Source organism: Tachyglossus aculeatus, chromosome 9 (genome assembly GCF_015852505.1).
Source record: "Tachyglossus aculeatus isolate mTacAcu1 chromosome 9, mTacAcu1.pri, whole genome shotgun sequence".
Taxonomy (NCBI): Eukaryota; Metazoa; Chordata; class Mammalia; order Monotremata; family Tachyglossidae; genus Tachyglossus; species Tachyglossus aculeatus.
In genome coordinates this window covers 64523648-64538367 of record NC_052074.1, presented here as the reverse complement: position 1 = coordinate 64538367, position 14720 = coordinate 64523648, and positions in this window count along the sequence as shown.

Sequence of the window (14720 nt, the reverse complement as noted above, 5' to 3'; positions counted from 1 at the left end):
TGACGTCTGTTTACCTGTATTGATATCTGTCAATAATAATAATGATGGTATTTGTTAAGCACTTACTATGTGCCAAGCACTGTTTTAAGCATCTTCCCCCCTCTGGACTGTAAATTCACTGTGGGCAGGAATCGTCACTCTTTATTGTTGTACTGTACTTTCCCAAGCCCTTAGTACAGTGCTCTGTACTGTGTAAATGTGATTGACTGAATTGAATGAATATATATGGGATCAGATCAATCATACTTATTGAGCGCTTACTGTGTGCAGAGCACTGTACTAAGCGCTTGGGAAGTACAAGTTGGCAACGTATAGAGACGGTCCCTACCCAACAACTGATGTCATGGAAGGACTCTTGGAAATCAGGGCAATTTGATTTTCCTCGGCCCATGCTGGCTCCCATTAGTTTCCAGGCACGTAAACTACGTCTGGGAGAGACAGAGTAGAAGAGATACCATATATACAGTACTACATTTCACAGTAAGCACTTAATAAATGTGATTGAATGAATGGAATGAATATATATGGGATCTCTTCTACTCTGTCTCTCCCAGACATAGTTTATGTGCCTGGAAACTAACGGGACCCAGCATGGGCCTAGGAAAATCAAATTGCTCTGATTTCCAAGAGTCCTTCCATGACATCAGTTGTTGGGTAGGGACCGTCTCTATATGTTGCCAACTTGTACTTCCCAAGCGCTTAGTACAGTGCTCTGCACACAGTAAGCACTCAATAAATACGATTGAATAAATGAATGAATGAATATGTCAGACCCATGACTGGAAGGATATGAGCCAGTTTTGTCACTAAATCTATGCTAAAACTGCCTTTTTCAGCCTGATTTGTTAGACTTGTCTCTTTTTTCAATGGTATTAGTTAAGCATTAGGGAATAGATGACAGTTATTCAGGCCAGATACAACCACTGTCCCACAGTCGAGCAGGTGGGAGAACAGATATTGAATCCTCATTTTTTGCAGATGAGAAAACTGAGGCACAGAGAATTTAAATGACTTTCCCAAGGCCACACAGCAGGCAAGTGACTTTTGCCACTAGCAGGTACAAAGAATCCTCGATGGTCTGCATCTCTCTTTGAATTTCTTGCTTTTCTATTGAGGGAAGTTTGTCTATCAACCTTGAAAATAATAATGGTGGTATTTGTTAAGTGCTTACTAGGTGCCAAGCACTGTTCTAAGCGCTATGTTTGCCTGGCAATGTAACTTCCACAGACTGAATGCCCACAATGTCAGTGAACTGCTGTATTAGCCATGACAATCCAACCTCTTCAGTGCAAAAACCAAACCAAAACAGAACTCCTTTGAAACAAACCATGTGAAATTTAACACTGTTACTTTGAAACCAACACTCTACATTATGCCGCAGCAAATTGCTAGGAGCCACAACATATGCCAGTCCTCCCAGGCTGATTCATCATTATCACAGGAGTCGTTAATCTGAATTTGAGATAGCAGGGATTTGGATTCCTTGGGAATGACCTTGCTTGAAGGTCGAAAGCAGAGCACGAGCTGAAGGTATCTTCTAAAATTTTCCCGACTTTGAAGGGCCTTGCCTCCAGGCTACGAGTAATCTTCTTTGATTTGCTAAGCTAAGAGCTGGAGAGAAAAAGAAATCATCCCTTAGATGATCCCTTAGAATCATTAGAGAAGCAGCATGGCTCAGGGGAAAGAGCATGGGCTTTGGAGTCAGAGGTCATGGGTTCAAATCCTGTCTCTGCCAATTGTCAGCTGTGTGATTTTGGGCAAGTCACTTCACTTCTCTGGGCCTCAGTTCCCTCATCTGTAAAATGGGGATTAAGACTGTGAGCCCCCCGTGGGACAACCCGATCACCTTGTAACCTCCCCAGCGCTTAGAACCGTGCTTTGCACATAGTAAGTGCTCAATAAATACCATCATTATTATTATTATCCCTTAAATCAACAGCAAATATGTTGGTGCTAGGGGTTGCTGTTTGTGTCTTTTTCATTTTAAGTCCAACTATCTGCATAATGATAATAATAATAATGGTATTTGTTAAACACTTACTATGTGCCAAGAACTGTGCTAAGCACTGGGGTAGATATAAGGTAATCAGGTTGTCCCATGTGAGGTTCACAGCCTTAATCCCCATTTTACAGCTGAGGTAACTAAGCCACAGAGAAGTTAGGTGACTTGCCCCAAGTCACACAGCTGACAAGTGGCGGAGCCGGAATTAGAATCCACAACCTCTGACTCCCAAGCCCGTTCCCTTTCCACTAAGCCACGCTGCATCTAACTGTAGTAATTTAATGAGGAGAAGGCATTATGTATATGAATTGTTCATACAGGACATGAAAACTTCGCATCGAAGTATAAACAAATGATGATGTAATAGGATGAATAATGTGAAAGATGGAGAGGAAAATGACGCTCATGATGTTGTGTCCAATGTGTAGGATGGAAAAATATTGGAATTGGCTTAATAATGATAATAATAATAATAATAACTGTGGCATTTGTTAAGCACTTAACATGTGCCAGGCAATGTTCTGAGCACTGGGGTGAGTGCAAGAAATTGGATCGGAAACAGTCCCTGTCCCCGTGGGGCTCACAGTCTTATTCCCCATTATGTAGCATAGAGAAGCAGGGTGGCTCAGTGGAAAAAGCCCGGGTTTGGGAGTCAGAGGTCATGGGTTCTAATCCCAGCTCCGTCACTTGTCAACCGCGTGACTTTGGGTGAGTCACTTAACTTCTCTGCGTCTCAGTTCCCTCATCTGTAAAATGGGGATTAAGACTGTGAGCCCCACGTGGGACGACCTGATCACCTTGTATCTCCCCCAGCTCCTAGAACAGTCCTTGGCACATAGTAAGCACATAGTAAGCTAATTAATTAACAAATATCATCATTATTGTTATTATTATAGCTGAGGTAACTGAGGTACAGAGAAGTGAAGTGATTACCTGGCATCTCCCCCAGAGCTTAGAGCCGTCCTTGGCACTATTCATTCATTCAATCGTATTTCTTGAGCGCTTACTGTGTGCTGAGCACTGTACTAAGCGCTTGGGAAGAACAAGTTGGCAACATCTAGAGACGGTCCCTACCCAACAGCGGGCTCACAGTCTAGAAGGGGGAGACAGACAATAAAACAAAACATATTAACAAAATAAAATAAATAGAATATGTACAAGTAAAATACATAAATAAAGAGTAATGAATATGTAGAAACATATATACATATATACAGGTGCTGTGGGGAGGGGAAGGAGGTGAGCCCACTGTTGGGTAGGGACCGTCTCTATATGTTGCCAACTTGTACTTCCCAATCGCTTAGTACAGTGCTCTGCACACAGAAAGCACTCAATAAATATGATTGATTGAATGATTGATTGATTGATTGTGGGGGGAGAGGAAGGAGGGGGTTCAGTGTGGGAAGGCCTCCTGGAGGAGGTGAGCTCTCAGTAGGGCTTGGAAGGGAGGAAGCTTGGTGGATGTGCAGAGGGATGGCATTCCGGGCCAGGGGAAGGACGTGGGCCGGGGGTCGACGGCGGGAAGATAATTAGGTAATTAACAAATACCATCATTATTGTTATTATTATTACAGCTGAGATAACTGAGGCACAGAGAAGTGAAGTGACTTGTCCAAGGACACACAGCAGACACGTGGTGGAGCTGGGATTAAAAACCAGGTGCTTCTGACTCCCAAGCCCGTGCTTTTATCATTCAATCAATCAATCATTCGTATTTATTGAGCACTTACTGTGTGCAGAGCACTGTACCAAGCGCTTGGGAGGTACAAATTGGCAACATATAGAGACGGTCCCTACCCAACAGCGGGCTCACAGTCTAGAAGGCCACGCTGCTTTCCGATGAGTTTATCACCACGGGAAAAATCTAATGACGCATTGATAAAGTCAGGGACTCTCTGAGCACCTTATGACTGCAAGCCTCTCTCTCCTGGTAGCCAGCAAAATCAATCGATCAATAGCGTGTATTGATAGGAGAAGCGGCGTGGCTCAGTGGAGAGAGCCCGGGCTTTGGAGTCAGAGGTCATGGGTTCAAATCCCAGCTCTGCCAATTGTCAGCTGTGTGACTTTGGGCAAGTCACTTCACTTCTCTGGGCCTCAGTTCCCTCATCTGGAAAACGGGGAGGAAGACTGCGAGCCCCCCGTGGGACAACCTGATCACCTTGTAACCGCCCCAGTGCTTAGAACAGTGCTTTGCACACAGTAAGCACTTAATAAATGCCATTATTATTATTATTCTAATGGAAACAGCCTGGCCTAGTGGAAGAAGCACAGGCCTGGGAACAAGAAAGCTGGGTTCTAACCCCAATTCCACTACTTGCCTGCTGTGTTTCCTTGGGCAAGTTACCTCACTTCTCTATTCCTCCATATCCACAGCTGCAAACTGGGAATTCTATACCTGTTCTCCCTCCTACTTAGACTTGGAGTTTCACGTGGGACAGGGACTCCGTCTGACCTAATTAACTTGTATCTAGGCCAGTGTTAGGAACAGTCCTTGACGCATAGTAAGCAATTAAAATACCATAAAAAAATGAGTGCTTACTCTAAGGGAGAGCAGTGTACTAAGTGTTGGGAGAGCCCCCAAATTTGTGTATGTCAAGGAGCTCACACTAACTCAAATCCCCATCTAGCTAATCATCCTGAATGCCAATCAATTTCTTAATGAAACCTATTCCAAAGAGGATATTTGTAAAATGTCCCTGGGACTCTTAGAGAAAATGCATACTTTCCTAGGGTTTCTTTGGCTTACCTGTTGAAATTCTAATGGAAATGTTCCTACATTAATTCAGTCTACGCTGAGAAGCAGCGTGGCTCAGCAGAAAAAGCCTGGGATTTGGAGTCAGAGGTCATGGGTTCAAATCCCGGCTCTGCCAATTATCCGCTGCGTGACTTTGGGCAAGTCACTTCTCTGTAAAATGGGGGTTAAGACTGTAAGCCCCACGTGGGACAACCTGATCACCTCGTAACCTCCCCAGTGCTTAGAACAGTGCTTTGCACATAGTAAGTGCTTAATAAATGCCATCATTATTATCACTCAGGAGATTGACTTACTTACAGGACTTTGATGCTTGTGATCCTGTCCTGCCGTGTGATGTGGTTCAAAAAGGAACTGTTTAAAGGATGTGTGTGTGCAGAGGTCTCTAACTCTGCAGACCTCCGGGTGAATCTGGAACCTAATGGCACACTCCTGTCATACCACTGACCTTCTTGATTCAGTTTTGTACTTCCCTGTGGATAGCAGCTTCACGGGTGGCGGTGGTTCCTAGGTAACTAAATACCGTTGTTACAGGAGTTGGCTTTTTTTTTGTTGTTTTTTTCATATAAAAAACCAGGTTTTTTTTGTTGGATATACACCTTCCTCCTTACAAGTTTGTCCCTTGGTTTTCTTTCGATTTATCATCAGCCTGTAATCCATGGCTTATTCAGTGAAGAGATATAGAATCATTTGCACATCTTGGGTGTGTGCCTCTATGGTGCATTCCCCTGGGTTGGAGCAGTTTGGGAATAACTAATTCTAGGACTTGGAACAATGACAGTAGAGCAGAGAAAACATTTTAAGGATTCAGTAAAACAAAGCCTCAGACAATGCTCCTTCCCCCGTGAAAACCGGGAGCCTTTTCACCATTGAAAGACAAGCAAGGCCCATTGTAATAAAAAAATGAGTGGCTTCTATTGAGCAGAAATTTTGTAAGGATCATGAGACAAGGAGGCGACAGTATAAACAACATTAGTCCCTGAAACAACAAAGATCACACCCCAGCAAGGGAAAATTTTTGTGAGTGCACAACTGCTGTCTAGACTGTGGGTCCCATATTGGCATTTCAGAAATACACACATACACGTGCACTGGCTTTAAGTTCCTCCTCTAGGATGTAAGCTTCTTCTGAGTAAGACACTTGTCTATAAATTCTATTTTATTGTACTTTCCCAAGTACTTCTTATAATGTTCTGTACAGATTAAGCAGTACACAGTTGATATTCAAATTCCATTTTCTGATTGATCTATCCATTTTCTGTTCTCGATCTACACTCACTCCCTTGGTGACCTCATTCGCTCCCACTGCTTCAACTATCATCTCTACACTGATGACACCCAGATCTACATCTCTGCCCCTGCTCTCTCCCCCTCTCTCCAGGCTCGCATCTCCTCCTGCCTTCAGGACATCTCCATCTGGGTGTCTGCCTGCCACCTAAAACTCAACATGTTCAAGACTGAACTCCTTGTCTTCCCTCCCAAACCCTGCCCTCTCCCTGACTTTCCCATCTCTGTTGAGAGCACTACCATCCTTCCCGTCTCACAAGCCCGCAAACTTGGTGTCATCCTCGACTCCGCTCTCTCATTCACCCCTCACATCCAAGCCGTCACCAAAACCTGCCGGTCTCAGCTCCGCAACATTGTCAAGATCCGCCCTTTCCTCTCCATCCACACCGCTACCCTTCTCGTTCAAGCTCTCATCTTATCCCGTCTGGACTACTGCATCAGCCTTCTCTCTGATCTCCCATCCTCGTGTCTCTCCCCACTTCAATCCATACTTCATGCTGCTGCCCGGATTGTCTTTGTCCAGAAACGCTCTGGGTGTGTTACTCCCCTCCTCTAAAATCTCCAGTGGCTACCAGTCAATCTGCACATCAGGCAGAAATTCCTCACCCTGGGCTTCAAGGCTCTCCATCACCTCGCCCCCTCCCACCTCACCTCCCTTCTCTCCTTCTACTGCCCAGCCCGCACCCTCCGCTCCTCCGCCGCTAATCTCCTCACCGTACCTCACTCTCTCCTGTCCCGCCATCGACCCCCGGCCCACGTCATCCCCCGGGCCTGGAATGCCCTCCCTCTGCCCATCCGCCAAGCTAGGTCTCTTCCTCCCTTCAAGGCCCTACTGAGAGCTCACCTCCTCCAGGAGGCCTTCCCAGACTGAGCCCCTTCCTTCCTCTCCCCCTCGTCCCCCTCTCCACCCCCCCGTCTTACCTCCTTCCCTTCCCCACAGCACCTGTATATATGTATATATGTTTGTACATATTTATTACCCTATTTATTTATTTATTTATTTATTTTACTTGTACATATCTATTCTATTTATTTTATTTTGTTAGTATGTTTGGTTTTGTTCTCTGTCTCCCCCTTTTAGACTGTGAGCCCACGGTTGGGTAGGGACTGTCTCTATATGTTGCCAACTTGTACTTCCCAAGCGCTTGGTACAATGCTCTGCACACAGTAAGCGCTCAATAAATATGATTGATTGATTGATTAACTGACTGAGTCTTTGTTGGATATGAAGGACAATTCTACACCTATTTATATAGGTATGAATAAGAGGTATACTTTTCGGGATTTAAAAAATGCTACAGCATTATTATAACCAATATTTAAATGCTTATTTTTAAGGAGGGCAGTGTGGCTTAGTGGAAAGAGCACAGATTTGAGAGCAAGATCGCTTGGGTTCTAATCCTGGCTCTGACCCTTAGACCAGCGCTTAAAACAGTGCTTTGCACATAGTAAGCACTTAATAAATGCCATAATTATTAGTATTAGTATTATTATTGTGATTATTAAGTCACTTCATTTCTCTGGTCCTCAGTTTCCTCCTCTGTGAAATGGAGATTAAATACCTATTCTCCCTCCTATTTAGACTGTGAGCCCCAGATGGAACAGGGACTGGGTCTGACTTGATTATCTTTTATCTACCCCAGTGCTTAGCACGGTGCTTGGAACATAGTATGCTATTAAAAAATAATGATAACAGTCATGATCATTGTGATTTTTATTATCGTTTTCATCTCTGGAAGTCATGTTGAACAAATCTTCCTTATCTCTCTTTGAAGTTCGGTTCGTTCTGTTTAAACCCATTTGCAATTGAAGTTAACGTAATAACCGTTGTGATTTAAAATCAGTTTGATATGTTAATCCTATTATTTGGATTTTCAAAAAAAGGTAAATTCCGGTCTCTGCCAAATAAAATCAAGACTGAAGCCCGGGAGAAATGACCCCTAGGAAAGGTCTCATGAGCACATGAAAAACCAAATTCTCACAGCCCCTGGGCAGCTCAAATGCAAACTAATTTGCAATTCATTTTTAAGAAAATGTCATTCCAGCAGCTAAATAAATAGTGCAGCATTGGGATAGTAAGTGACTGACAGCATTTAAATCATCATTGTTCATATTGTAGGTTGGGGAAAGAATATATAATGTGTCCCTGGTTGAGCATTCAATCGAAGTTTGAGCTCAGCTGGGTTTCTTTTGGAATCTATTAGAGGTTGTGACATCTTTAAAACATCAGCCACTCAGTCTATTCCTAATGGCATTTCGGATTCATAAATTCATTCCTATTTATTGAGCACTTAACGTGTGCAGAGCACTGTACTAAGCATTTGGGAGAGTACAGTGTAATAATAGACACATTCCCTGCCCGCAACCAACTTATAGTCTAAAGAGGGAGAAAGACAGTAATCTAAGTAAATAAATAAATAGATTACATATATGTACATACGCGCTGTGGGGCTGGCAGATGGGGGGATTCATTCATTTCATTCAATCATATGTATTGAGTGCTTACTGTGTGCAGAGCACTGTAGTAAGTGCTTGGCGGTACAAGTTGGCAACATATAGAGACGGGGGAATGAATGAAAGGAGTAAGTCATGGTGAGGTAGAAGGGAGAGGGAGAAGAGGAAATGAAGTCAGAGAAAGTATCTTGGAGGAGATGTGCCTTAATAAGACTTTGAAGCAGGGGTAGAATAATTATTTGTCGGACACGAGGAGGGAAGGCCTGCCAGGCCAGAGGCAGGAGATGGGTAAGAGGACGGCAGCGAGTTATTAGATAAGATGGAGGTATAGTGAGAAGGTTAAGGGAAATCTTCTGCCGTTGAGGCATAAAGACTCTAGAAGTTTCTCTCTCCTCTCTCATCTTTCTCTGCGTCTCTTAACTAATTCTGCCAGGCCAGAGGCAGGAGATGGGCAACAGGACAGCAGCGAGATAGATAAGATGGAGGTACAGTGAGAAGGTTAAGGGAAATCTTATGCCGTTGAGGCATAAAGATTCTAGAAGTTTCTCTCTCTCTCTCTCTCTCTCTCTCTCTCTCTCTCTCTCTCTCTCTCTCTCTCTCTCTCTCTCTCTCTCCTCTTTCTCTGTGTCTCCCAACCAATTGGGCATTATCTTTTACTCACCTTAACCAGGAAGGAGAGTCTGAACTCTGGGTCCTAAACATCTATGTAGTGCAGGAAAATCTGATCTAACACTTTTGATCTTATCCCTGGACAGAAAAGGTTGCAAAAATCAACGTATTTAACAAATGCCAGGAAGCCTACTGTAGAGGTAAGTGCTCAATAAATACGATGGAATGATAAGCCCCACATAGGACAAGGTCTATGTCCAACCTGATTTACTTGTATCTATCCCGGGGCTTAGTTTAGTGCTTCGCACATAGTAAACCTGTAACAAATATCATCATAATAGTAGTAATTATTATTATTATTGTTATTTATCCCAACTCCACCAATGACCTGCTGGGTGACTTTGACAAGTCACTTAATTTCTCAGTGCCTCAATTCCCTGCTGTTCCCCCTCATATTCATTCATTCATTCAATCAATCATATTTATTGAGCGCTTACTGTGTGCAGAGCACTGTGCTAAACGCTTGGAAAGTAGAATTTGGCAACAGATAGAAACATACTTGGACTATGAGCACCATCTGGGACCTGATAATCTCGTACGTATCCCAGTGTTTAGTACAGTGCTTGGCGCATAGTAAGCATTTAACAGATACTATGATTATTATTACAATATTATTTTTATTCTTTTCATTTTCAATGGATGTGGCGGGGGGCGGGGAGGGGCAGATGGGCTGACTGCTTCCTCGGATTCCAGAAAATAGGGGATTTAAGCCAAATGGATTCCGTGTCCTTCATTGTATCCAGTGGGCATGGGTTGGAGTGGAAATAAATAGGCCACGCTTGGAGTGTGCTGTTTATCTGAGTTTTTCCTCCACTATACCTCACTGGGAGTAGTGGCACTTACCTTGCCTACCTTCTGAAGTCATTCCTGCCACCACCCGGATAACGTAAGCAAAACTGACACATGTTTGGGAAGCTCTGCGGCGGGAGGGTGTAATTTAAATACAAAATATTTTTGTGGAAAAAATCCTGGGAAAAAACATTTTTCATCTGCCGTTAAACACATAAAGTGATTTCACCCTTCTCAAGCTTACTAATTACTTTAAATATTTTAGGTAGTCTTACATTTGACACATCTGTTAACAGGCCTAAATTTGCTGTTTTTATTTTGCATTTGGAAGAGTAATTATTAGTCTATGTATACATGTAACTTCTGTTCCTTGCTTCTGTTGAATCTCTCTCTAGCATTAAATCTGTTTCCATCCGAACGCCTAGGAATAATGGTGACAAGAGCCATTAATATGCAGGTATATATATATATTTTCCGGTTGACATTCATTGCAGTGACAACCAGCATTCCTTCTGCTTCCATATTTCTTATTTTGAGGGCAGATTAATTCTGTTGGTTCTCCATGTTGTTAGAGGCGCAAACTTTTGTGAAATTTGTGTTAGGAAAACCCACCCTAAAAAGGCTCATCTTCCTGTGAATGATATGTTCAAAACAACTCTGAGTGCAATCTTTAATGTTATTGTGTTCAACCTCATTATCGTTGCTTTACCTCAGCGGTTATTACAGTGCTTGGTACATAATAAGCATTTAAAAATTCCCACCACTCTCTCCAAATGTATGTATTACTCCGTCGAGCCGCTGGCATATCTACTAATGGGTCGGGTTCTTGGAAGGGAATAATAAGGGTTTATTGGGTTTATTTGGGTTTATTTAGGTTGGGCACCAGGCTTTCACCCGATAACCAGGCCCTGCTTCAAACTGCCATTCCCAAACAATGGGGTAGCCTAGACCACCAACAGAAAGACCCAGATTAGCTCTGCGTTCTGCTTTTTATGCTTAGTTTGTTCTCCCCTGGCTGTTTTCCAACTATGTGCGAAGCACTGTTTTAAGCGGGGCTCACAGACTTAATCTCCATTTTACGGATGAGGTAACTGAGGCCCAGAGAAGTTAAGTGACTTGCCCAAAGTCACACGGCAGACGAGTGGCAGAGTGGGATTAGAACCCATGACCTCTGACTCCCAAGCCTGGGCTCTTTCCACTGAGCCACGCTGCTTCACTAAGGGAAGGAGATGGTAGGTGGTGGAGGGAAGAGGTTTGAGGAGGAAGATAAATGTCTGGGAGTGAGTTAGGAAGGAGAAGTATTGCTGTCCCGCAGAGGAGAGGGCCAAACTGAAGCAGACAAGAATGAATTTAAGGTGGACAAGGTCAGAAAGATGTCTGGATTTCCTCCGACATGAAGCATACTGTAGAGGTGATCCAGAGCTGCAGGTTAGTGGGGCTCGGATAGAAGGAGGGGGGAATGAGGAGGCTGGGGTCCTCTCCCTCTGTGTGGTTCTATGCTCCTGGTTCTTGGGGGACAGGAGGAGCTCAGGGGGCCGGGGTCTTTTCCCTCTGGGCAGTTCTGGGCCTCCAGTGGGCAGGGCTGGGGTCGGGGGGGGCAAAGACCCTCCTCTATTTTAAGCCCTCAGAAACCCATGTGAAGTGGTGACCCTTCTCTTGAGCATGACCTCATATCTCCAGGGTGAGGGGGACGGGCCGGGGGGCTCAGAGTCCCTTCTCTCTGCGGTGGTCCCAGATCCCCAGATGTGTAGAGTTGGGTCAGGGGTACAGGTAACCTTTTCTTTGCTTCAGCTTTTTGGCCTAAGTCTTGTCGAGTGGGTCCATAGGTTGGTTGGCGGTACGACCTCAGGCCTCCGGTGTGAGGGGAGGGCTCTGGAGGCTTAGCGTCCCTTCCCTACAAAGCGATCTCAAGTCTCCAGTGGAGAGAGGGTGGGGGGAGTTTGGGGAGGATGGAGACCCTTCTCTTGCCTCAGTTTTTGTCCTAGTTTTGCCAATTCTTTACTTCCGAAGCGCTGAGTACAGTGCTCTGCACACAGTAAGCACTCAATAAATATGATTGAATGAATGAATGAATGGAGTGGGCGCTGGGTGGTCGCAACCCTTCTCCCTGTCAAGATCAAAGCACTTTGGTAGATATAAGATAATTGAGTCGCATATAATAATAATTATAGTGATGGTATTGGTTAAGCACTTACTGTGTGCAAAGCACCGTTCTAAGCGTTGGGGGGATACAAGGTGAACAGGTTGTCCCACGTGGGGCTCACAGTCTTCATCCCCATTTTACAGATGAGGGAACTGAGGCACAGAGAAGTTAAGTGACTTACCCAAAGTCACACAGATGACAATTGGAGGAGCCGGGATTTGAACCCATGAGCTCTGACTCCAAAGCCCGTGCTCTTTCTACTGAGCCACGGTGCTTCTCTTAGGTGGAGCTTACCATCTAAATATTAGGGAGAACATTTGGAGGTTGAGGGAAGTGAGGCAAAGAAAGGTTATATGACTTGCCTGGGATCGTAATAATAATAATAATGATGGCATTTATTAAGCGTTTACTATGTGCAAAGCACTGTTCTAAGCACTGCGGAGGTTACAAGGTGATCAGGTTGTCCCACAGGGGGCTCACGGTCTTAATACCCATTTTACAGATGAGGTAACTGAGGCCCAGAGAAGTTAAGTGACTTGCCCAAAGTCACGCAGCTGACAATTGGTGGAGCCGGGATTTGAACCCATGACCTTTGATTCCAAAGCCCAGGTTCTTTCCACTGACCCACGCTCCTTCTCTACTGCAGATCATACTGCAGATACTTGTCAGAGGCAGGATTAGAACCTAGGTCCTCTGGCTCCCAGGCCCGATCTTTTCCTGGCAGGTAAAGCTGCTTCAGTTTGAAACATCTCATGGGTTCATCAGTTTCCCCTGAGGAGTGGCAGGTGGCAGGAATTTTCAACTCTTGGTCCAGAGTTCTTTTGGATTTTCAGCACTTAGAACAGTGCTTTGCACATAGTAAGCGCTTAATAAATGCCATCATTATTATTATTTATTATTTTGGTGTTTGAGAGGTCAGGTGAGTCCTTCAATGGCCACCAAAGTTTTTTGACAACCATTCTGGGCAGAGACCCCTTGACAACTATGAAAGGCTGCTTATAATTGATCAGTCAGTGGTATTTATTGAGCACCTACTGTGTGCAGAGCACTGTACTAAGCACTTGGGAGAGTACAGTATAACAGAGTGGTGGACATATTCTCTGCCCATAAGGAAACTGTTGCCTGCCAGGTATCTAAGTACCATCCCCTCTGACTGTTTGTCATTTATCTTCCCTTGTTCTCTTTGCTGCATTTGCAATGATTGCTACTGGTAGTTCATTTAGTCATTCCATCAGATTTATTGAGTGCTTACTGTGTGCAAAGCACTGTACTAAGTGCTTGGGAGAGTATAAAATAACAAGAGACACGTTCCTTGCTCACAACAAGCTCACAGTTTAGAGGGGGAGACAGACATTGTTATACATAAATAAATAAACAAATTGCAAATATGTACATATGTGATGTGGGGATGGGAGGGAGGATAATAATAATAATAAGGATGGCATTTATTAAGCGCTTACTATGTGCAAAACATTGTTCTAAGCACTGGGGAGGTTACAAGGTGATGAGGTTGTTCCATGGGGCGTTCACAGTCTTAATCCCCATTTTACAGATGAGGGAACTGAGGCCCACTTTCCCAAAGTCACACAGCTGACAATTGGCGGAGCTGGGATTTGAACCCATGACCTCTGACTCCAAAGCCCGGGCTCTTTTCACTGAGCCACGCTGCTCGTGCTGAATAAAGGGAATAAAGGGAGCTGTATAAAGTTGGGGCCATGCAGAAGGGATTGGGGGAAGAGGAGAGGAGGGCCTAAACAGGGAAGGCTTCTTGGAGGTGACGTGTCTTCAGTTAAGGTTTGGAAGTGGGGGAGAGCAATTATCTGTCTGTTATGAGGAGGAAGGTGGAATGCGGGCAAGAGGTCGACCGCGAGATAGGTGAGATGGAGTTACGGTGAGAAAGTTAGCCTTAGAGGAATAAATTGTGTGGTCTGGGTTGTATAGGAGAGTAGCGCGGTGAGGTAGGAGAGGTGATTCAGTGCCTCAAAGCCAATGGTGAGAAGTTTTTGTTTAATGCAGAAGTGGAGGGTGTCGCCAGTGGTGTTACTTGAGGAGTGGCGAAACGTGGTCTGAACATATTTGAAGGAAAATGATCCAGGCAGCAGAGTGGATTATGGACTGGCGTGGGGAGAGACGGAAGGCTGGGGGATCAGCAAGGAGGCTGATGCAGTAATTAAGGCAGGGTAGGATAAGTGCTTGCATTAATAGTTACTATTCTATTCATTTTATTTTGTTAATATGTTTTGTTTTGTTGTCTGTCTCCCCCTTCTAGACTCTGAGCCCACTGTTGGGTAGGGACTGCCTCTATATGTTGCCAATTTGTACTTCCCAAGCACTTAATATAGTGCTCTGCACACAGTAAGCGCTCAATAAATATGATTGAATTGAATGAATTAATGTAGTAGCGATTTGGATGGAGAGGAAGGGGTGGATTTTAGCGATGCTTTGAAGTTAGAACCGACAGGATTTAGTGATGGCTTGAATGTTTGGGTTGAATGAGAGAGAGGAGTCAAGAATAATGCCATGATTATGTGCTCGTGAGACAGGAAGGTTGGTAGTGCTGTCAACAGTGATGGAAAAGTGAGGGGGAGGAGAAGAGTGGGAAGATAAGAAGTTCAGTTTTGGCC